Source organism: Diceros bicornis, chromosome 22 (genome assembly GCF_020826845.1).
Source record: "Diceros bicornis minor isolate mBicDic1 chromosome 22, mDicBic1.mat.cur, whole genome shotgun sequence".
In the NCBI taxonomy this organism is placed as follows: domain Eukaryota; kingdom Metazoa; phylum Chordata; class Mammalia; order Perissodactyla; family Rhinocerotidae; genus Diceros; species Diceros bicornis.
Window position 1 is genome coordinate 8,624,141 of NC_080761.1, and position 25,655 is coordinate 8,649,795.

Below are 25,655 nucleotides of genomic sequence, written 5' to 3' on the forward strand. Positions count from 1 at the left end.
AAGGCCCGGGCCTCCCAGCCCTTGCACTGAATTCCTCCACATTCTCCTGACTTAGGAGCCACAGGATCCTTTCTCCTTAATTCCACTAAGATGTAGTTAGAATTTTTCAAAGTGATGGTTTAATCTAAAGCAAAGGAAAACAAAGACATATAAGGAGAGGACTGCACGGATGCTGTCTCAGGTGGGTGCTGTCAGCCCCCTGCTCCTCACACTGTGGTCCACAGGCATGTGAGTGACATGGCTCAGAGACACATACAAAGTGCCAGAAGCAAAGCAGATGGCAGTGGTGTGAATGGCTGCACTGAGTCAGTCTACTAGCTCTGTTTATACGGACTCTTGAGTATGAGAACAGAATGAAGTGTGTGCATTTTAAAACGTGTATTTCGATAAGCTAGAGAGATAAACTACTTAGATGGTGGAGGCAGAGCCAGGAATATAAAGGAGTTGGGGAGGGGACCCATTACAGACAGCTTCCCAAATCCCTTGCCATTACTCTCCAACCATTAGCCCCCCAAAAATACACTCATTCGCATTTGAATTCTATTGAAAAAGAGGAGGCTAATAGTAAATGAATTGGAAGGAAAGAATCTAAACAATTTTTTGCAACGTATTCACTAATTTATTTCATTTTATATTATTTCCATAGCTTTCTGACATGATTGTTCTTAACCAATAAGTAAACAAAAATAAATGCAAAAAGATTTTTTAAAGGGACAGAGGCATATTTGTATTTACTGTCACACATGGTACTTCTTGTTTGGATCTGTGTAAATCAGGAAATCATGACCGTTGCTCTCTCCCTTTAAATCCTCCTCCCCAAAGTCATCTCACAAACAAAGTGAGGCTGTTAGTTCTTCATTATTTTTTCCAGATTTGTTACAACACAGCTCACTCGCCCTACTTAAAATGCTGCCTGTCTGGGTGTTTCTAACACGCTTATCTACAGGTGTTCCTCTTGAACTGACAGCACGGTAGTCAAGAATTTAGGATTAGTGACAAAAGACGGTTGAAACACAAAATTACAGTATCTTAAGGGGGAAAAAATCTATATACAACTACACTGTTGTTTTGTTAAAATACTATTTTTCTTTGAAATAATTTCTTTTTTGAAAAAAGTATACAATAATGATGTATTAGAAAAGTATACATTTTAAATGTATTTATAATACATGTACATATACATATGTTTACATTATATATATCTTGTGTGTGTATGTAATAAAAAATTCAGTTTATTTCTGAAACATATCATTTATTTCTCACAATCTGAATGCTGCCCATTGCTCTCAGCCGATGAGCTAATGTGACACAGATCCTACTGACTCTCTTGGCCAATGGTGACTCATGTCTCATGCTGCGAATTCCCTCAGCCAGTGAACACTGCTCTCTTGCTATCCAGATTTGTGTGTGTTTTATCACGTGTGATGTTTACTTTCCTATGTTTCTCTTTCTTCCATTTATTTGTATGCTGGTGAATGATTTCTATGCACTCTGTCTGATAAAAGTTGTGCAAGTTACTCAAGTTGTGACAATACAAATTTTATGGCAATTCAAGGAGTCTTCAAGAAAACGGTCAAGAAAACATTAGAAAACAGGGTGACAAGACCCCTTAAGGACTTATTAAGATGTCTCTTATCTAGCCAAACAAAGTTTAACTTTTATTATAAAAGCAAAACCACAAAAGCCTGTAAACAGCTATGCATTCCCAAGTGAGATACTCTCAGTCCTGGATCAAAGCAGGAAAAGTTCTTCCAGATCGGGAACTATAAAGAAAAGTATCTGTGCAATTGCCAGCTACAATTCTAACTAAGAGACTGCAAGCGTGAAATCACAGAATTTGCCCTTGATCAGCTCAATCTGATCACCAGATCCACACGGTCTGTGCACGTTGTGCTCTGTGACTGCAACCACACCACTTGTGCAGATGGTCTTGGGGAATATCTTTGTGGTGATATGTGCCCTGGGCTCACCTGCTGAGTTAATCAACAATTGCGTTTTCTTAATTTTTTCAGTTTAATTAAACTTGAATTTCAGAGCATAGTTTTGCTTTAGATGTGTGCATGTGCTAGTAAACCACCAAACCTGAAGAAGTAAATAATACTTTTCCCCTTTCTAACTGCTTATTGTTGCTTATTGCACCAAGTATAGTTTACACGTAAAAACGTATCTATGCGTTAAAAATGCACAAAAAATGCTTAACAAGGAGACAGTATTATAATTTGCCTAAGACTTTTTTGTCCCCTTTGGATGAAGAAATCAAGACAATAAATATTTCCCATTCATTTCTGGATGTGAGCAGGTCAACCAGCACAGCACCGCTACTAAAAGATTAATTGAGTCGTCTGTTTGTTTAGATAGTCTCTCAAAGTCATTAACAACTTCCCCTTTGACAAAGCTTTTTCCCTGACCTCACCTTGTGGGTGTTCTCTGAAGCACCAGACACTTCTTGAATCTCTCTTCTCCGTACACTTCCCTGACTCTGCAGTATTCGGGTTCCCCTCCTACATCTCTGTCGGCTCTTTCTCAGGTCTTCTTCGTGAGGTCCCTTCTTCTACTGACATCTTAAATCCAGATGCTTCCTGAAAGAGAGTGCATTAATGGCCCGATGATCCACTCCCATCTTGTGGTCATACTCTTTGCCATGTGTCTTTGAAGTTCTTCCCATTGAAGAGAGGGAGTATATTTCCCTGATCCTCAACTTCAGGTTTGGGCATATGACTTGTTTGGACAAATGGAAAGTTAGTGCAAATGACATGATCAAATGTTCCCTCGGGTGATTGAGCTTGCCCTCTTGTGCATGAGAAGAACATGTCCAGGCTAGCCCACTGGTCCCACGGTGTCAACCTGCTGGTGCCAAGAGAAGGATGAGAAACACTAGAAGCAGAGCTCAGCCAGGGTCAGCTGACTGCAGATCCGCGGTGAATAGACGATTGCTGCCTCAGCCACCGAGTCTTGGGATGTTTTTTTTATGCAGTGCTGTTGGGGGCATAGTTAACTGGTAGACTCCCTGAGATTCTGTCATCCTCCCTTACCAAACTTGACTTATTCCTGAGAGCCTAGGGGCTAATTTGACCTATCATCTGATAATAATAAACGATAAGTAAATAATACAATAATAAATAATATAATCATTAATAATAAGTAAAAACAAATAAATGATAAATAAATAAGAACTACCATTCCTAAAGCTCCTAATATGTTTCAAGGGTCATGCTGAGAGCTTTACATGTGTTATGTGTGAAACTCATGATTTTCCAGAAAGAGGAGATATGATTATGACCAATTATAAAAGTGTAAACTGAAGCCCAGGGAGGTAGGGTGACTTGCCCAAGCCCTCAAAGTAAGGAAATGGTACCTAGCATTTGTACCAGATCTGTCTGTTTTCCACACAGCAATGCAAACTCTGAACACCACACATTCCCTGAATTCAGCCAAAGTAGCTTTACCTTTACCTCCTTTTATGTTGGTATTTCACGTGCTTTATTTTTCTTAACCAAGGTGTCTCATTATTAAGAAGAGAAGTTTGGAAAGCAATGCCCTGTGCCCATGCCTTCTTCCTCTCTCAGGTGTTGTGATCTCCCACCCACAGCCAACCATAGACTGGGAGGGCAATGAAACAGAGACAGCATCACTTCGAGCAAAAGGCTCTGTCCCCCAGAGTTGAATCATACCTGTGCAGCCCCTACCCACCCTGATGAATATGGCTGATCTCGTGGCAGCCTTAGATTATGGAAGGATATTTTGGAACTTCAGAAATGAAAGCCTCTTGGTCCCCAGAATCAGAGGGCTCACTCTTTTGGGTCTCTGACAACTTCGTCCACATCACCCCTCCCCCAGTTCAGCACAATGCTGCCCCGTGCAGGATTTCTCCAACAGGGGAAAGAGAGAACGAGGGAGACCTTGCAGTTCCTCAGCATGCGGGGCTCTGCCCGAGAGCCCCACTTCTGTCCTCCTCATGCAGAACACTGGGGAATAGGCATGGCTAGACCACCTGGGACAGCTAGGAACCAAAAAAAGGGCAATAACAAAAAAAGTTGGAGAAACTCAAATACATGGAAATTAACACACTCTTGAACAACCATTGGATCAATGAAGAAATCAAAAGAGAAATTAGAAAATATCACAAGACATATGAAAACGAAAACACAGCATACAAAAACATATGGGATACAGCAAAAGCAGTACTAAAAGGGAAGTTTATAGTGAGAAATGCCTTCATCAAAAAAGAAGAAAAATCTCAAATAGACAACCCAAATTTATACCGCAAGGAACTAGAAAAAGAAGAAGAAAGAAGCCCAAAGTTAGCAGAAGAAAGGATAATAAAGACTAGAGCAGAAATAAATGAAATAGAAAAACAATAGAAAAAATCAATAGAACTGAGTTGATTTTTTGAAAATGTGAACAAAATGTGACTTTATACACAAAAATTAACTCAAAATGATTAGAGACTAAAATGTAAGATCTGAAATCTTAAAACTCCTTGAAGAAAACATAGGGAAAATCTTATTGACATTAGTCTCAGCAATGAATTCTTGGATATGACACCAAAAGCAGGGGCAACAAAAGCAAAAATAAACAAGTGGCCAATTTCAACCCAAAAAAGTCTCTGCACAACAAAGGAAATAATCAACAGAGTTAAGAGGCAATCTATGGAATGGGAGAAAATATTTGCAAACCATATCTGATAAGGGGTTAATATCCAAAATACATAAGGAACTCCTAAAACTCAATAACAACAACAAAAAAAAACCATATAACCAGATTTAAAAATGGGCAGAGGACTTGAAAAGACATTTCTCCAAAGAAGACATACAAATGGCCAACAGGTATGTGAAAAGATGCTCAATTTCAATAATCATCAGGGAAATGCAAATTCAAACCACAAAGAAATATCACTTCACACCTGTTAGGATGTCTATTATTAAAACAAAAATATATAACAATTGTTGGAGAGGTTGTGGAGAAATTGGAACCCTGTACACTGTTGGTGGGAATGTAAAGTGGTGCAGCCACTATGGAAAACAGATAGGGGTTCCTCAAAAAATTAAAAATAGAACTACCATATGACCCAGCAATCCCACTTCTGGGTATGTATCCAAAAGAATTGAAATCAAGATCTATCCTCACTCCCATATTCATGGCAGCATTATCTACAATAGCCAAGATATAGAAACAATCTGAATGTCCATCAACAGATAAATGGATAAGAAAATGTGGTATATACATGCATACAAAATGAAATATTATCCAGCCTTTAAAAAGAAAGAAATCCTACCATTTGCAACAACATGGATGGACCTGGAAGACATGATGCTAAGTGAAATAAGTCCACCAGAGAAAGACAAACACTGCATGATTCCTCTTATCTGCAGCATCTAAAACAGTCAAACATAGAAATAGACAACAGAATGGTAGTTACCAGGGCATAGGAGAAGGGAGATATGGGAGTTGTTGTTCAATGGGTATAGAGTTACAGTTATACAGGACGAGTGAGTTCCAGAGATCTGCTGTACCACACGGTGCCTATAGTTAACAATAAGGGACTGTGCACTCAAAAATGTATTAAAAGAATAGATCTCATGTTGTGTTCCTACCACAAAAAAGAGACAATATTTGCAACATTTATGACAGATAAAAAGCTTAAGTTTTTGCTTAATTTTTAAAAAAGTTAATTTCCTTAATTTTAAAATAGTTCATAGCATTCAATAAGTAAAAGAAAAACAACTTGATTGGAAATATTCAAAAAATAAAGTCGGGGTTCGGCCCAGTGGCATAGTGATTAGGGACTCATGCTCCACTTCGGCGGCCTGCGGTTCACAGGGTTCGGATCCTGGGCGTGGACTGACGCACCGCTTGTCAAGCCATGCTGTGGCAGCATCCCATATAAAGTAGAGGAAGGTGGGCACGGATGTTAGCCCAGGGCTGATCTTCCTCACAAAAAAATTTTAAAAAATAAATAAAAAAGTCAAATGTTCAAAAGAATTTTTAAAAGGAGAAAAGACAAACAAAATCAGGAGGACCACCACAGAGAGTCAGAGAACAACTACTGCCCTGCAGTCAGGAACCTGACGAAACTGCTGCTGATGACTGACTCGACCAAATCCCGAGGCAGGCTGCTGTCACGGGAATCCGGAGGCTGCGGCACAAGCTCATGTCTGGGGAAGCCAGCACGGCCAGAGAAGAACCAGGCTTCCACTGTCTTCCATTTTTCAGATCCCTTGCAAATGTATCTCAGAGGCAGAACTTAATTGGTTTCCAGAACGTTGGTGGCACGGGATTGTAGGAAACGTGGTTTCTGGCTCCCAACCCTTGTATGCAGGGATCCCTGAAAGCAGAGTCAGCCAAAGATAAGGACTCGCAGGGGTAGTTCACTTGGGAAGTGCATCAGTTTCCTATTGCTGCTGTAACGAATTACCGAAGACGTAGGAGGCACAGATTTATCTTTTATTTCCGGAGGTCAGAAGCCTGAAGTGAGTCTTATGGGGTATTATGGATTGCGTTGTGTCCCCAAAGTAAGATATGTTGAAGTTCCAACTGCCAGTACCTTAGAATGTGACCTTATTTGGAGATAGGGTCTTTATAGAGGTAATCAAATTGAAATGGGGTCGTTAGGGTGCACCCTAATCAATACGACTGTGTCCTTATAAAAATGGGAAATGTGGACACAGACAAATATGCACAGAAGGAAGACCACGTGACAACACACAGGGAGAAAATGGCCATGTGACTGGAATGATGCAACCACAGCCCAAGGAACATCGAGAACTGCTGGCAAACACCAGCAGCTAGAAGAGACAAGGAAGGGTTCTCCCCTAGGGCTGTCAAAAAGAGCGTGGCCCTTCAACATCTTAATTTTGTACTTGAGCCTCCAGAACAGTGAGACAATAAATTTCTGTTGTTCTAAGTCACTCAGTTTGTGATATTTTGTTACAACATTAGGAAACTAATACACAGGGCTAAAATCAAGGTGTCAGTAGAGCTGTCTTCCTTCTGGAGAATCTGGAGGAGAACACATCCCTCTCCTTTCCAGCTTCTAGAGGCTGCCTGCATTCCTTGGCTCATGGCCGTGTCACTCAGAGCTCTGCTTTCTTTGTCAAATCTCTTTCTCTTAGTCTCCTGCCTCCCTCTTATAAGGACTCTTGTGATTATATTAGACCTATCTGGATAACCCAGGATCCTTAACTGAAAATCAGATCTTCAAAATTCCTCTGCCATATTCACAGGTTCTGGGGATTAGGATATGGACATATTTGGGGATTGCTCTTCTGCCTACCAAAGGAGATGATCCCAGGAAGCAGGAATGGGAGGGAGGGGAGCGAGACAGGAAGGAAGAAAAGCCAGTATAAGAGTGTATTAGCAAAGTCATAACTGAGAGCAGCAGGGGAACAATTCTGCCAGGACCTCCTGGTTCACCTACCAAATGCCCCCAGAATTGCCTACCTGAGCACTGGCAGCGGAGCATTTATTCCTCGGCTTCCACCCCGTTTGACTGAGGGCTGTGTATTGGCTTTTCTTCAATTCCAGGCTGTGTTTTCATGCTAGTTGGGCAGGCTGCCATGACATCAGAGAAAGCCCTGGACATGTGCTTCATGTGGGACATTGTTGAGCTTATCCAGAACTATCCACTGCAACTATGGATGACATCAGAGATGGGCCAAGGGGATGTAACACAGGACACAAGAGGAATCTCCTACAAAGTGAGTGCTCGATGCCACTTGCCAAAAATCCACATACTATCCAGCACATATATCCCTGGCAACTGCTTATAATTTGAGATTCAATTTTAACTAACATTTCCAGCCTACTTCTAATCAGCTACCGCAAAACTATGTAGTATGGGGTATATGTATGTAGTATGTAGTATATGTAGTTTAACAATTAAGCTTATGTAGTTGTTACCTAGCATGACTGTCTTTTTGAAGGCACAGGGCAAAGCTTGCCAAGTGGCTAGGGGACAAAGTTGTTCCTAAGAGGGTGGATATTACCAGTGGCAATCATCGAGCAACAAGCAGGTCAGAAAACAGGGTTTTGAAAGGAGTCCAGGAAAGGGTCACAGAGGCAGGGACAATAGCTTTAGGCCACTAGCAAATGGGAAGGAATTTGCTGGGTGGACCAGAAGGCTGTTCTAAGTAAGGTTACACGGTGGTGAGAAGTGCATTTCACTTCATACAAAATCCTGCTTTATTGAAAGTCTGTCAAGGAATTCAGTCTAAGAAAAGTCAAGATTCAAACCCAGATTCTCTAATTACAAATCCCATCCACTTTTCCCTACTCCAGAATGAGTCCTTTCACCTGTCGATGCGAGTAGAGAGGAGCATGTTTAGGTTTTTCAACGCTGGATAGGCAGTGTCCAGCCCTCTGCTGTCTGCTATTGACAAGGGAAGGGCAGGACAGGTTTCCAGCTGTACCAAGGGTCCTCCATGGAGAAGGCACCTGAGGGAGAGGCAGGCTCCCAGTGACCAGGAGCAGAACATGGAGCAGAAGAAGAGCTGGATTATTCTGGGGGCTCAGTGTTGTCAAACCTTCTGAAACAGGGTCCTGGTGAATGAGCTCTCTGAGATGACCCTGGGCTGCTCTACTCCATTCTCCAGAAAGCATTTGCCTCTATCTCTCTCCCTCCTCCAGGTTTTGCAGCTCTCCATGGAGGTTTTTCCTCTCAGAGGTTGTGACCCCAACTCCACCCAAAGCTATTTACTTTTCTGGGTGTGTCCAGAACAGAAGCTCCTGACGTTTTGCACATCCTTTGCATGTTTTGACAACCTTCCCTGCCAGCTAGTTTATCCCAGAGGTTCAGTGCACTGTTCTCCTCCATATTGCCTGACACCATCCCTTACCAAACCCTTGGGTGTTTGAATGAGCCATGCAGCCAGAGAGCTCAGATCAAGCACTGCCGTCGCTTTTTTTGCTCAACCTTCTTCTCTGCTGAGTCCTCTCACTGCTGTCTCACTGACTTTCCTCCTTGTCGTTTCCAGGGAAGCATTAACTAATCTTTTGGAAACCAGTCCAAATCCTATGGCCCCAGTCTCCACTAGTAGGAAGGGCATTCTATTTCATACAAAATCTCAGTGTATTGAAATTTTGTAACGGAATTGTCTTCAGTCTAAGAAGAGCCATTGTGCACTGTCAATTTCCTTCCAGCCGGTAGCAGTTGCTCACTCTTGTAGGAAGAGATTGAAAGGAAACATCCTTCCCTAAGATTTTTATTTTTCTTAAGTGGAATGAAAAAGCATTATTTTGGATCCCTGTGGACTACTCTATTTCAAGATCATCTCACATTGACTTTTGTTGTTCATCTCCCAATTAAGATGTCCCTTCCTAAGAGAGCCTTTCCCTGACCACCTGTCAAATGTAGCCACCTAGTCACTCTTTATCACATCTCCCTATTTTTTTCTCTCCATAACATTTATCAGTTATGAAATTGATCAAATTTGTTATTTTTAGGGTTTTGTTTTTGCTTTTGTTTTGTCAGTCTCCATCTTCTATGGAACACAAACTCCATGAGAATAGGGACCCCAGCTCTTTTCACTGGTTGGGGTAGTCACCAGGGCTGGTCCCAAATTTCCAGTTCCCTTCCTTCTCCATGTGTAGGATCACATGTCCCCTCTCCAAATGAAGTTTGGCACAGTCATGTGATTTGTTTTGACCAGTGAAATGTGAACCACAGAACTCTATGTGACTTTCAGGAGGAAGATTTATGAACTAGTGTGAGATTTGCCATGTAAAGATGAAGTGGTTATTGAAATATATGTCACGATGGAGCCTGGGTTACTGGCTGACAACAATGAACAGAGCCCCCAGCTGGCCCTCACTGGACTGGTAGTGTGAAAAAGAAACAAGCCTTTGCTGTGTTAACTCAATGAGATTTGGAGGATGTTTGTTACTGCAGCATACTCTAGCTTTCCTGACTGTATTTGTTTCCTATTGCTGCTGTAACAAATTACCACACACTTAAGGGCTTAAAACAACACAAATTTGTCACCTTACAGTACTGGAGGTCAGAATCCAAAATGAGGTGTTGTCATGGCTATAATTATTCTGAAAGCTCTAGGGCAGAATGTGTTTCCTTGCTTTACTAGATTCTAGCGGCCACCTGCATTCCTTAGCTAGTGGACACTTCCTCTATCTTCAGAGCACATCACTTCAACCTTTGCTTCCAGCATTACATCTCCTTTCTGGTTCTGACCCTCCTCTGTTCCTCTTATAAATACTCATGATTACATTGGGCCCACCTAGATAATCCAGGATAATCTCCCCACCTCAAGATCCTTAACTTAACCACATCTGAAAAGTCCCTTTTCCATGTAAGGTAACGTATTCAAGGTTCCAGTGATTAGGATGTGGACATCTTTTTGTGTGTTGGGTGGGGAGGGTGGATATCATTATTCTATTTATCACACTGACTGATATGATAATGAATCCACCGTACTACAGTCACTCAGTTGATATTTGGGGAAGGAATAAATGAATGAACAGACCAGAATGGCAGAGCATAGTACAAGATAGGATAGCACAGCACAGCATAGCATAACATAGAATAGAATAAAATGTAAATAGATTTTTTTTTTATAAATAATATTTGGAGTATAGTTACAGCTTTAAAAAGATGAGTCCTGAACTAGATGGCTTCTCCGGTGAATTTTACCAAACATTCAAAGAAGATCTAACACTCATCCTTCTCAAACTATTCCAAAAAATAGAGGAAGATGGAACACTTCCTAACTCATTCTATGAGGCCAATATCACCCTGATACCAAAGCCAGACAAAGACAATACAAAAAAAGAAAATTACAGGGCAATATCACTGACGCACATAGATGCAAAAATCCTTAACACAATATTGGCAAACCTAATACAGCAACGCGTTAAAAAGATCATACACCATGATCAAGTGGGATTTATATCAGAGACACAGGGATGGTTCAATATGTGCAAATCAATCAACGTGATACACCATATCAACAAAATGAGGAATAAAAACCACATGGTCATCTCAATAGATGCTGAGAAGGCATTTGACAAGATGCAACATCGATTTATGATAAAAACTCTCAACAAAATGGGTATAGAAGGAAAGTTCCTCAACATAATAAAGGCTGTTTATGACAAACCCACAGCCAACATCATACTCAACGGGGAAAGTCTGAAAGCCATTCCTCTGAGAACAGGAACAAGACAAGGCTTCCCACTCTTGCCACTCTTATTCAACATAGTTCTGGAGGTTTTGGCCAGAGCAATTAGGCAAGAAAAAGGAATAAAAGAAATCCAAATAGACAACGAAGAAGTGAAACTCTCACTATTTGCAGACAACATGATTTTATATATAGAAAAACTTAAAGAATCCATTGGAAAACTATTAGAAATAATCAAAAACTACAGCAAAGTCACAGGGTAAAAAATCAACCTACAAAAATCAGTTGCATTTCTGTATGCTAATAATAAACTAACAGAAAGAGAGCTCAAAATGATAATATCATTTACAATTGCATCAAAAAGAATAAAATGTCTAGAAATAAATCTTATCAAGGAAGTGAAAGATCTATAAAATGAAAACTACAAGACTTTATTGAAAGAAATCGATAATGACATAAAGAAATGGAAAGATATCCCATGCACATGGATTGGCAGAATAAACAAAGTTAAAATGTCTATATTACCTAAAGCAATCTACGGATTCAATGCAATCCCAATCAGAATCCCAATGACATTCTTCACAGAAATAGGAAAAAGAATATTAAAATTCATATGGGGCAACAAAAGACTCCGAATAGCTAAAGCAATCCTAAGAAAAAAGAACAAAGCTGGACGCATCACAATCACTGACTTCAAAACATACTACAAAGCAATAGTAATCAAAACAGCATGGTACTGGTACAAAAACAGACACACAAATCAATGTAACAGAATTGAAAGCCCAGAAATAAAACCACACATATACGGACAGCTAATTTTTGACAAAGGAGCTAACAACATACAATGGAGAAAGGAAAGTCTCTTCAGTAAATGGTGTTGGGAAAACTGGACAGCCACATGCAAAAGAATGAAAGTGGACCATCTGCTATCGCTATGCACAAAAATTAACTCAAAATGGATCAAAGACCTGAAAGTGAGACCTGAAACTATAAAACTCAAAGAAGAAAATATAGGCAACACACTGTTTGACATTGGTCATAAAGGAATCTTTTCAGATGCCATGCCAAGTCAGACTAGGGAAACTAAAGAAAAAATAAACAAGTGGGACTTCTTTAGATTAAAGAGCTTCTACAAGACAAATGAAACCAGGATCAAAATGAATAGACAACCCACCAGGTGGGAGAAAATATTTGCAAAACATATATCTGACAAGGGGTTAATCTCCATAATATATAAAGAACTCACACAACTGAATAACAAAAAAACAAACAACCCAATCAAAAAATGGGCAGAGGAAATGAATAGACCCTTCTCCAAAGAAGATATACAGATGGTCAATAGGCATATGAAAAGATGTTCAACATCACTAATCATCAGGGAAACGCAAATCAAAACAGCACTAAGATATCACCTCATGCCCGTTAGAATGGCTATAATCACCAAGACAAAAAACAACAAATGTTGGAGAAGATGTGGAGAAAAGGGAACACTCATACACAGCTGGTGGGAATGCAAACTGGTGCAGCCTCTATGGAAAATGGTATGGAGATTCCTCAAAAAATTAAAAATAGAAATACCCTATGATCCAGCTATCCCACTACTGGGAATCTATCCAACAAACCTGAAATCAACAATCCAAAGAGGCTTATGCACCCCTATGTTCATTGCAGCATTATTCACTATAGCCAAGAAGTGGAAGCAACCCAAGTGTCCCTTGACTGATGATTGGATCAAGAAAATGTAGTATGTATATACAATGGAATACTACTCAGCCATAAAAAAAGACAAAATTGTCCCATTTGCAACAATATGGATAGACCTGGAGGGTGTTATGTTATGTGAAATAAGCCAGAAAAAGAAAGACAAACACTGCATGATTTCACTCATAAGTGGAATATAAACCAAGACACGGTCAGAGAGAACTGTATTGTGGTTACCAGGGGCAAAAGGGGTGGGGTGGGTGGGCACAAGGGGTGAAGGGAGACATGTATATGGTGATTGACAAACAAAAATGTATAACCAAAATTTCACAATATTATAAACTATTAAGACATCAATAAAAAAATACTTAAAAAAGAAAGATGGATCCTGAAATGTCTTTTTATTTAAAGTTCACCATTTCTTTGCGTAAAAACGATATTAAGAGAGTCTAACTTCAGTCTTAAAGAGAAAATGCTGGTGGAGATGAGCCAGGAGCATTACTTTTCTAAGTCTAGCTATTTTTTTTTGTTTGGGGAGTTTTTTGATGTTTTTTTGTTTTGTCTTTCATAATCCTCTTTATTCTAAGAGTCTGAGAATTTTCCAGGCTAGATCAGGACAGACATCGGGGCCCTCACACTCTCCACACTGCCCCAGAGAATCTGCTGTCCGGTGTTGTATGGAGGGAAGAACAGAGGATTTGCGGCCAGTAGCTCCTGGGTTGGAATCCTAGCCCCATCATTATTAGTTACATGACTTATTCAAGTTACTCAAACTTTCTGTGCCTCGGTTTCCTCAACTATAAAGAGAGGAGAGGTGTACCTGATGCCTCAGACTGTTGCTGAGACAATTCCTTAAGGTAGTATGTATCAAACTCTCCCATAACACCTAGCACAAAGCAGGCACTTTCTAAATGTCTGCTCCCTTCCTCCCGCTCCTCACTCTCCTGTTCTCCATCCCCCTTATACCAAAGAGAGTTTGCTGTATACTCTTTGAAGCTGCCTCTTCCTCATCATCTGCACCTGAGGAGGGAGGAACGATGGCTGTTCTCTGGAGGAATAAAGCTCTGGCCCTGTCTCAGATAGTGTCCAGGAGACCACTGTTACATCATATACTATAGTTACAGCATAGTCAAGGCCTCTGTAAGCATCACTATCATCCTCACAGCTAACATTTTTTGAGAGTTCGTGGCAAGAATTGTTCTAAAGTACCCTATACCTAACTGTTCCCTTAATACTCACAACAATCCTACGAAGTATGTATTATTATTATTTCCATTTTACAGATGAGAAATTAAGGCTCAAAAGTCATACAGCCAGAGTCAGATGGAAAGGTAATCTGACTCCAGAGACCCTACTCCCAGTGATAGGCTAAACCCGGTGTACCTATAACACTCTGGGGACCAGGGAAGATATCTCTTTAGTGAGTCACAGAAAAATTAAAAGCTGAATCCAGTTAGTGGCTTGGGCCTGCTGTGTCCAGCTTCTCCACAGCCCTGCCAACTGGCCGTGAACAAAGTAATGGGTGAGAGGCCCTTGAATAACATGAGAGTTAACGTCAAACCAAGGGGAGAGTATTTTTAGTATTAAAGTGTCTTACATTTGTCCGGGGAACCAAATCAGGTGGCACATAAGCACGTCTCCTGAAAATCAGAAAAACAAGCTGGAAGAGACATAATACACCAGGGTGGAACTTGACCTCAGCCTTCCGAGGCTAGACTACAGTTATCTTAGAGTTAGAAAACTGTACCTTTGAACTTGAGTTCTGTTACATAATTATATTTTCCAAGATGATTTCTTCTTGCCTTGTTTTCTTTAATAAAGTTTGTTTAGAAGATGCTGACTTGTCTCGGCTGACCTAAAGAGTGCAGAGGGAAAAGAGCAGACCTTGAAAGAGAGACTATGACTCCTTGGAGGCTGAGTATGGTGGCAGCAGTAGGAACAGGAATGGAGAAGTGACGCTGGGGAGCACATGTCAGCTGCCTGTAGCCACCACCTTTTGGAAGCACATTTCTGAAGCCCTTTTCAAGGGAAACCATGGCACAGCTGGTGATGGTGGGGGATGGCTTGTTGAACAAAGCATTATGCCCTTATAACTTGTTGAAGTTAATAGTTCTGCTGAATGATATTCTCCATGAACTCATGTGGTTGCTGGCTAACGCTAGTGCCAGCAGCCTCTAAAGCTTGTCAGTAACATAGGCATGGAAATAGCCACCGGCCAACTTCTCCAGACAAGTGACACTTAACACTGACAACTGAAAACAACAGCTGGTTTCATTTAGAGTTTCCAAAGTGCTTCCCTGGGAGAAGGAGCAATGAGGGTGGAAAATAAAGGCTATATAATTATTTCAGTGACTCCATCAGGGAGTTTCTCCACCATGAGTTACAGACCCTCCAAAGACTAAGGATAGTACCAGGAAGCACAAAGACTCACAGATGCACTCCAACACACAGCCTGAGGAACAAGGACTTCTCTGAAGCTCCTTTGGTGACATCTTACTTGAATCATTCCTTGACTCCATGTTGTCTCAGATTATTGTGACCTTTAGCTGCACTGTGAGCTCTTACATGAATTTACCAGGAGTCATGTAAATGCTGTCTTGTTAATTGTTTCTGGTGTTCTTGGTGTGAACACTACAGTAAATTAAGGATGGTCATATTTTCTTTACTATCCCTGCCATTGAGAGGTAGAGTCCAGTGATCTTCTGCTTGAATCTGGGCTGACCTTGATGACTTGCTTGACTAACAGGATGTGGTGGAAGTGGTGTTCTGGGAACTCTGAGACTAGATCATAAGAAGCTTTGCAACCTCCACACAGGTACCTTGAAATACACTCTCAGGAGCAGTAGCCACCATGCAAAATGGCCAACTACTCTGAGGCTGCCTTGCTGGGAAGACCACGTGTAGGCACTCTGGTAGACAGTCCCAACTGAACCCTGCCTTCTAGACATGCCTGCCAAGATGTCTGACTAGTGAGTGAAGCCTTCTCAGAGGCTCCAGACTAGCCCATCACCAGCTGAATATCAACAATAACCTCATTCAATGGTGCTTGGTGGTGAAGAATCGCCCAGCTGTGCCCTGCACTAATTCCTGGCCCACAAAATCATGTGGTACAGTAAAATGGTTGCCACTTAAGCTATTGAGTTTGGGATGGTTCATTACATAGCAGTAAATAACCAGAATAACTATCTAATCAGCTATAAATTCCTGGAAATTAATAGACTTTGCTCTCTTTTCTTTTCTTTTTTTTTTGGTAGGTAAGTTTTGCCCTGAACTAATATCTATTGCCAATCTTCCTGTCTTTTTTTTTTCCCTCCCCAATGCCCCAGTACATAGCTGTATATTCTAGTTGTAAGTCCTTCGAGTTCTTCTATGTGAGCAGCCACCACAGCATGGCTACTAACAAATGAGTGGTGTGTTTCTGCACCCGGGAACTGAACCTGGGCCACCGAAGCAGAGTGCACCGAACTTTAACCACTAGGCCATCAGGGTTTGCTCTTTTATTTTCATTTTAACGGCTCTTTCCCCACACTTACTTTCACTCTTATCTGCCAAATACCTTGCTATGCTCTAAAGATAAACCTAATCAAGGTTTCTGGAGTAAGTGTATTTTAGTCTCTCTCTTCCTGTTTTATTAAACATCTAACAAGATCCCTCATTTTTATAGTGAAAAGATTCACTTCAGGTATCAAAAATATGATTTAATTTGCCAATTTGCTATATATTTTAGAGATGATTGGTGTATAAAGTTCATGGGTTTAATTTTCATTGTCATCTTCACAATGATTTCCTACAAAAATGAAGTGTGGCTTTTATATATGCTCTACTTCACTTACATTATTTGGAACCCTATGAAAGGCAAGTCTGATGGCTGACCACAATACAACAAAGGTAGAAATTAACAACCAAAAGATAGCAAATGTGGCCAAAGTAATGCCTGCTTTGGGAAATTTAATAAGATTTCCCTTGGGCCTAATATTTAGACCATTACTCAACACACTGTAAGCACTCAATAAATGTGAGCTACCAATGTTAATACCAATAGGTACTAAAGGCATATATGATTTTCAAACCCAGGTTTATCTCAGCAGGAGATAACTAATGCTACTCTGCTGAGTTCAAAAACTCAGAGACAAAATGCCAAGAAATGTGGTGTTTTACTAAGCCTGGGCACCCTCATCAGAAAATAGGTAATGTTTCTGCTAGACTTTTTGAAATATTATAAATAGTATGAGTATCCCCAAGTAAGCCCTAACTGGGGATCACTGATATAGACTCAGTCCTTTATTTACAAGTGAGGAAACCAAGTTCCAAAGAGGAGTTAGCGATTTGCCCTGGACCACACTGCTGGACCCAGAGCCCATGATTCCTAACTTCACATCCAGTACTCTCTGCATTCATGCTGCCTCTCTGGAAACAACCCAGAATGAACCTGTTGTTTAGAAAACAAAGAAAGGGCAAGGAAAAAAATGTTCTCCTGAACTCTGCTGTTTTGTTTTAGAGATGATGGCAGAGCATCAAAACAGACTTTGCACTTGACTTTTACAATGTACCAGATCAAGAACTCGGGGTGTCCATTTTAGGAGCTATAGGAACATTCTATAAGATTTGTTCCGGCTGTGCTCTCAGGTATCCAGAAAACACTTGAGGCCTGGGTCTCCTGTGAACATCTTCTATTGTAGGAAATGTAATTTATGAAAAGGAAATATTAACTGGCATCTTATACAGGTCGTATCTTAGGCCCTAGATTTAGGCACCAGACCAATATATTTTCATCCTCCAGCTACAGCGCAGTGTCCTAAAGCATCAAGATTTACAATCTTATTATTGTACACTCAAATGACATATGCCCAAATATGTAGTGAGCTTTTCCCCCTAAATCATCCCTCAGAAAAAAGAGACGTTCTAGTCCTTATAAATTCTCTCATGCTATGGAGGTACTACTCCAATTATCTTATTTTTGGCAAAGTTGCAGTAGCCTGAACAATTTCAAGAAATGGTAGTTAAACTGCTTAGAGAGGTTATCTCAGGAAGTTTACTTAAAAAAAAAGGAGGAAAGGAAGTAAATTAGCTAGTATAGCGTAGGCCACGATGCAGTAACAAATTAATCCTGAAATCTCAGAGGCTTAAAACATAAAAATTTACTTGTCATTCATACATGTCACTATGGGCCTGGGGTGACTCTTCAAGAAGTTGTCCTTCAAGTGGTGACTTAGCTTTAATCTTGTAGCACCGCCCAGCACAAGGCATTCTTAGTTGCCAGCACAGGAGGAGACAGAGCTGGAATGTTGTTCTCACTGCCTCAGACAAAAGTAACATGTGTTTCCACTCATATTTAATTGGCCAGAACTGTCTGACTGCAGGGGTTGGTGAGTGTGATCTTGGTCCCCTATGTGCTCAGGAAAGAGGAAGATAAGAAGAAGATCTAGTGAATGCAATGCATTTTCTCTATCACAGGAGGCAAATGCTTAATACATATTTAGTAATTATATGATTTCACAATTGCAAGAATTGAAGGTCGTTATAAAAAATCTTCCTAAAAATCACTATAAAAAGCAATACTAGAGGCTGGGACAGCTGGATATTCATTTGGGGAAAAAAAGAGTCTCAACTCTTGCCTTAAGTATACACAAAGATTCAGCTGATATAGGGTCATAGATCTAAACTAAAGGGTAAAACTATAAAAGTTCTAGGAGAAAACGTGGGATAAAATCTTCAAACTTAGGATAGACAAAAATTTCTTAAATAAGGAAGAAGCACAAATCATAAAAGAAAATATTGATAAACGGTACTTTATCAAAATTTAAAATTTTGCTCTATGAAAGACACTTTTAGGAAAATAAAAAAGAAAGTCAAGGAATGAGAGAAAATATTTAATATATCTATATTGATTATATATATAAAATATATATCTATTAAAATTCATTAATAAGACACACAGTCCAATTTATTTTGGTGGGAAGAAGATTTGAACAGATACTTTCAAAGAAGATATGCTAATAGCCAATACACAATGAAAAGATGCTCAACATCATTAGTCACGAGGGAAATGCAAATCAAAACCCTAATGAAGACCTTAAACCATAAAACTCCTAGAAGAAAACATAAGGGAAAAGCTCCTTGATGCTGGTCTTGGAAATGATTTTTTTTTTGGTATGACACCAAAGCACAGGCAACAAAAGCAAAAATAAACAAATGAATAACATCAAACTAAAAAGCTTCTACACAGCAAAAGAAACCATCAACAAAATGAAACTGCAACCTACAGAATGGGAGAAATAATTTGCAAACTGTGTATCTAATAAGGGGTTATCATCCAAAATATATAAGGAACTCCTAAAGTTCGATAGCCAAAAAACAAATAACCCAATTATAAAATGAGCAAAGGACTTAAATAGATGTTTTTCCAAAAAAGACATACAAATAGCTAACAGGTACATGAAAAGGTGCTCAACTAATCATCAGGGAAATGCAAATCCAAACCACAATGAGATATCATCTCACAGCTGTTAGGATGGCTATCATAGAAAGACAACAGACAACAAGTGTTGGCGAAGGTGTAGAGAAAAGGGAAACCTTGTACACTGTTGGTGGGAATGTAAATTGGTATAGCCATTATGGTAAACAGTAGGAAAGGTCCTCTAAAAATTAAAAATAGAATTTCTATATGATCCAGAAATCCCACTTCTGGGAATATATACAAAGGAGATGAAAACAGAATCTCAAAGGGATATCTGCACTCCCATGTTCATTGCAGCATTATCCGCAGTAGCCCAAGTATGGAGACAACCTACATGTCCATGGACAGATGAATAAATAAAGATAATAGAATAGAATAGAATATTATTCAGCCATAAAAAAGAAGGAAATCCTGCCATTTGTGACAACATGGATGAAACTGTAGGATATTATGCTACGTGAAATAAACCAGATGCAGATAGACAGTGTTTGATCTCACTTACATGTGGAATCTAAAGTAGTTGAACTCACAGAAGCAGAGAGTAAAATGGCGGTTGTCAAAGGTTTGGGGCTGGGGAAATGGGGCAATGTTGTCAAAGAGTAAAAACTTACAGTTATGAGATGAACAAGATCTGGGGATCTAATGTATAGCATGGTTACTATAGTTAATAATACTGTATTGTATATTTGAAACTTGCTAAGAGAGTAGATCTTAAGTGTTCTCAACACACACACACAAGAAGATAACTATGTGAGGTGATGGTTGTGTTAATTAGCTTGACTGTGGTAATTATTTCATAATGTATAGGCGTATCAAATCATCACATTGTACACCTTAAATATATACAATTTTTGTCAATTATACCTTAACAAAGTTGGGGAAAAATAAATAAAAAATCATATAAAAACCTGCTAATGAGATGCTACTGCAAATGTACTAGAAAGGCTAAAATGAAAAAGAGCTATAACATTAATTGCTGATGAGGTTGTAGAGCAACTGGGTCTCTTGTGCATTGTTGGTGGGAATGTAAAATGGTTACAACTATGTTCAGAAAACAATTAAGCATGTTCTTATAAAGTTAAACACATACTTATCATATGACCTAATAATGCCACTCCTAGGTATTTACTCAAGAAAAATAAAATATACATATATATTCACACAAAGACTTGTACATGGATTGTCATAACAGCTTTATTCATAACCTCCCAGCTGGAAACAACCCAAATATCCATCAAAAGTAAATAGATGAACACATTTCACTTACTCCATATCATGGATACTGCTAAGCAAGGAAAAAGAGAGTACTGATACATAGCATGACTGGATTTCAAAACCATTACGCTGAGAGACAGAAGCAAGACACTAAGAAAACATATGATATGATTCCATTTATATGATATTCCAGAAAAGGAAAAACTAATTTGTGGTGGCATAGGCAAACAGGGGCCCAGGGCGGGTGGATTGACCACAAAAGGGATAGAGGGGACTTTTGGGGATGATGAAAATTTCCTATTTCTTGATTGTGTTGGTGGCTTCACAGTGTATGCATTTGTCAAAGCCCACCCAGTTGTACACCTAAAATGTTTACATTTTATCTTGTATAAATGATACTTCTATAAAGGTGATTTTAAAAATACTATAAGTGACCATATTGCAGTGATCACAAATGTATGCCAGAAGGATGAATGGGAAAAAAAGTTTAATATTATGAAAATAGTGCTTTGGTTTAGGATAAAACTACTTGTAGCAACATTATACATGAATTCAAAAGTTCTTTCCCTAAACAACTTTAATGGAAATGAATATACTGTGTTGTGAAAAACTGTGTTAGTGGACCAGCAAAAAAATGGCTATGTTAAAAGATAAAAGCATTAATATAAAGACCTTGAACAAATGTAAATGGGAAAAAATATTTCTAAATTAACATATAATTCTTAATACGTGATGTGAATATTTTATTGAATCAGTTAGAATCTAATCAGAAAACAGAAACCGCTTGAATATTTAAAACAGAGGATCTTTAATACTGGGAGTTGATTACACAGTGAAGGAAGCCCAGGCCAAAAGGAGATGATGAGGCAAACAAGAAGATGAAAGCACAATGGGTGTTGAGGTTTTGCTTTTTCCCTGCCATTGAATAACATTATCTTCGTCCTCACTGACTTGGGGACAGAACAACACTTACTCAAGTGGCCATGTTCACAGCGCACACCCATCCTCGGCCTACAGAAAGAGGCAGACTCCCAAGACACGAGCTTGGGGGCCACAAGGTCGTCTGGGACCAGAGTAGAGAAGCAGGTGCCGGTGCCAGCAGGCCAGGCAGGATTCAGGTGAACGTGCCACCTGGCGACAGCTGTCCTCCATCCTCGGCCTCTCCTGTGGAGAACTCCAGGCCCCAGCTCTCCTGATTTCCAGAGACTGGACAGAGATGAACTCCAGAGACCAGCTGTGCATGGGTGCACACTGGCTGGCTGTCGCCAGATCTGGGCTCAGGCTTGGGTGGTCTAATTGGTCAATCACGATTGTAAAAGAGGAGATTTCATGTAGAAATCCAGATTTCTAACTTCGTCAACAAATTTAGAAGATCTGGAAAGATGCTACCATAGTCTGCTGGAGCTGAGGAGTGTCTGCCCCTTTTAGACAGGAAGTGCCTTCTCCATTTGCCTCTGTCCCATAGTTCCCCACGATTACATCCCACCTGCTTCACTCATTTTTATGGCCTTCACTCCTTCTCCAAGCTCCTGGATTTGCCCTGATGTGTAGCTTTGGATATCCTCTATTTCTGAAGTTTTGAGCAAGATAGATCAGGAACGTATGAACTGCTCTGCTATTGGCAGAATGAGCTTTCTAGAAAACATCTAAATGCCAGCCTCTCAGTCCTTCTACCCATCTGTTCCTACAAGTCTATACTACTCACTCTCTTCTCTCACTGTCAAGTCCTTGGTACATAGTTCCAAAGTCAGGGAAAGAGGAGTGGGTCCCTGCACAGGGAAGCCCCTTCTTGGCACCAGGCAAACAGTTGGCACTGAGCGTGGGGTATTTCTCCTCCCTGTTCCCCTGCAGAAATGACTGTGCTTCAGAATCTGACACTCAGGTTGGCCATTTCAAATCAGCCATGAGCAGGCTGGATGCTTACTAATAAGCTCTAAGGTCATGCACTTCAATATAACATTTCTAAGTAAGACCAAATTCAAAGGATGGAAAAGCAAAAGAGCTTTGGATGACACCCACTAAATCACAAAGGCCAAAAATAGAAGAGGAGATGTTGTGTTTAAAAGTTTGTCAGTATGAAGCAAAGAACATGACTTTTCAATCAGAGAGTAGTTTCATTATCTCTTAGTATTTCCCCTACAAGGTAAATACAGTTTAAGAGCTTCATTTTGAGACTTTGGGGCCTAATCTAGTTGCCAAAATTCTTGAAGCAGCAGAAAGTTGGAGAGAAATCATGCATAAGTCAGGAAATAGCCTTGGGACAATCCAGGACCTGAAGCTCACTTCGTGGGAACTCTGCTTCTTGTGTCCTGAAGTTGCCTTGGTGCAGAGCCTCCAGCGCTGGTCCAGCCCACAGACCTGGAATCAGAGCTGCCCGGGCTTAAAGGGATCACAGCTGGACACACACACATTCCTAGCTCCCTCTCCTAACTCTCTTCATTCTGAAGGTTCTTAGCAACCCGGTCTGCACACAACCAAAATGGTTTCTATCTGTGCTACGTACCTGGATAGTCTATACTGTATTGATATGTCCAAATCTTGCGATTCATTCTCAGCCAAAGTGCACTAATAGCTTTATCTAGTATTTTATATGAACAGTAAATAATCTAAGTTCTTTAAATACTAATCTATTTTATGAATGTGTAATAACATTCTGTAAGAAGCCTACTGTCATGTCTATGACAAGATACGTAATGGCATTGTCTGTAGTGGGACAAACTTCTCTTTTGTAGACAAAATGTTCTTTCTGATTATCCTTCCATTCACTCATCTGTTTGTCCATCTAGCCATGCCTTTCTAAATTACCTATAGAGTTTCCTGACTCCCTCTGGATAATTTGTCACTGTTAACAAGCAGAAGGACAAAAGAATGGACCCACACTCCTAGTTATCAGAATAATCCTCATAGAATGTGTCCCCTGGACCTGCGAGAAATAGTACAGTCAAAATTATGTCACCACCATGCCTGAAGATCTAGGACAAAGTGAACATTTTATCATTACAAGTTAAACACTTAGCATAGAAGCAAAAGCAACCCTAATATTTTTTTCAAATTTGCTATTTATGCTAACATATTTCATTATTCTCTTTTTATTGTTCCAAATTGGCATGAAACAACATAAGTTGCTCTTCATTTATCCCCAGTCCCACCTGTAGAATAACGAGGTCTTCTTAGCTAACTGGGTAAAGTGGAAAGAGAATGGGACTAGCAGAAGGCTGGGCTTCTAGTTCTGTTTCTGTCCCTAATAAATTGTTTGGACTTAGGCAAATCACTCAACCTTTGAGCATCAATTCTCTTATCTGCAAAATGAGATAGGTAAACTAATCTTTCAGGGCCATTCCAGCTCCAAATATCTGAAGTTTCTTCAACAAGTGTGGACTAATCCCCTCCTCTGTGGGTACTACGCTAGGTACTCAGGATGCAAGTGGCCCAGACAATGGGATGTGCTCTAGGAGTCTCCAGCAGTGAAAGGAGGCAGAAACCCCACGTGTGAGCCATATGGATGTCTGATTGATAACAGAGATGAATCCGGAGGGCCCCCAGTGGTATATGACAACTGGACATGACTTACAAAAAGTCAAGTGTTTGTGGAAGCTTCAGGAATACATATTGTTTGGTTGGTAGCCTTCAGAATTATTGCAGGGTTTTTTGGGGGGGGTTTTTTGGTGAGGAAGGTTGGCTCTGAGCTAACATCTGTTGCCAATCTTCCTCTTTTTGCTTGAGTAACATTGTCTCTGAGCTAACATCTGTGCCAGTCTTCCTCTAGTTTACATCTGTGATGCCACCACAGCATGGCTTGATGAGCGGTGTGTGGGTCCGTGCCCGGGATCCGAACCTGTGAACCCCAGGCCACCAAAGCAGAGTGCACAAACCCAACCACTACACCACCGGGCCAGGCTCCAGAATATTGCAGTTTTTAAACTTAATTTTAGTGGAAGACACTGGAGGAGCTCAACATTATATACTTAATTACATTTAGCTTCTATTGTAATTACTAACTGATTTAAGCCTGCTAACTGGAAATTCACATCAGTAGCAGGGAAGTTAGCTTCTGCTGGCCTAGAAATTCAAAGTGTGTTAACAAACAAGGGGCAGTGATTCGCAGTCTTGACTGTACATTAGAATCACCTGGGGAATTCTTTGACCATCTCGAAGACTAGGTTCCACCCCTGTGAGATTCTGATTTAATAGATCCTGGGGTCCAGGCACCAGTGCTTTTTTAAAGCTCTCCAGGTGATTCTAATGTAATGTACACTCTACACGATTCTAATGTACACTCAAGACTGACAACCACTGAACTAGGAAAAAACTGTTTTTTGAGCAAAATTGCACGTAAGCCAAGTCCAGGGTAAAGCAGTCCATATTTGACCCATATTAGAAGCTTGAATTCTTTGATTTCAAAGCTCTGATTCTCGTAAGATGCAACTTTTAAACAAACCTAATGCAGTAGATCGGAACCCAGCTGATTGCATGCAAGAGGTTGTTTTGCTGTCCAAACAGATTCCCTGTGGGATTTCTTCAAGTAGCCAGCTCAAAGCTGTGCATCGAAATCACCATTCCATTTAGCATAAACATTTACAATACACGCAATCTCAGCGAACAATTCTGTGAAGCGATTGGTATGCCGTTCATTTGTGCAGCACACTAAAAATGGCGCACTTTCACAAATCACTCCCATATCTGAGTTGAGGACGATTTCATCACCTCATAGATGGATTAAATTCAGTCCTTCCAGCTGGAAAGACTAGAAGGCCGATTGAGTAAGTAACTCAGCATCCCTAACACCAAGCCACTAAACCGGCCAAAGCAAATGTGCTTAACAGTTGCTAATGACCAAATCCCCAGTTCATTTATCATGTGGACCCTCAGGATGCTGGACCACTCCAAGCAACTCCCTTAAACCTTTCCTAAGTAGATATTGTGGGAGAAAATTCTGCTTGTCAGAAATGCCCTTATCCCCAACCTACTGAGTTATGTGAGATGAACTAAAGTTGTCAGTGGGATGGGAAAGAGAAATGGATACACTACAACTAAGGAGATAGAAATCGCAAGATTTGGTTCTGAAGGGATGTCCGAAAAAGAGAAGTCAAAGATGACACCCTCATTTCTGGCTTGGTGACTGGGTACCATTCACCAAGACTGGGACACCAGAG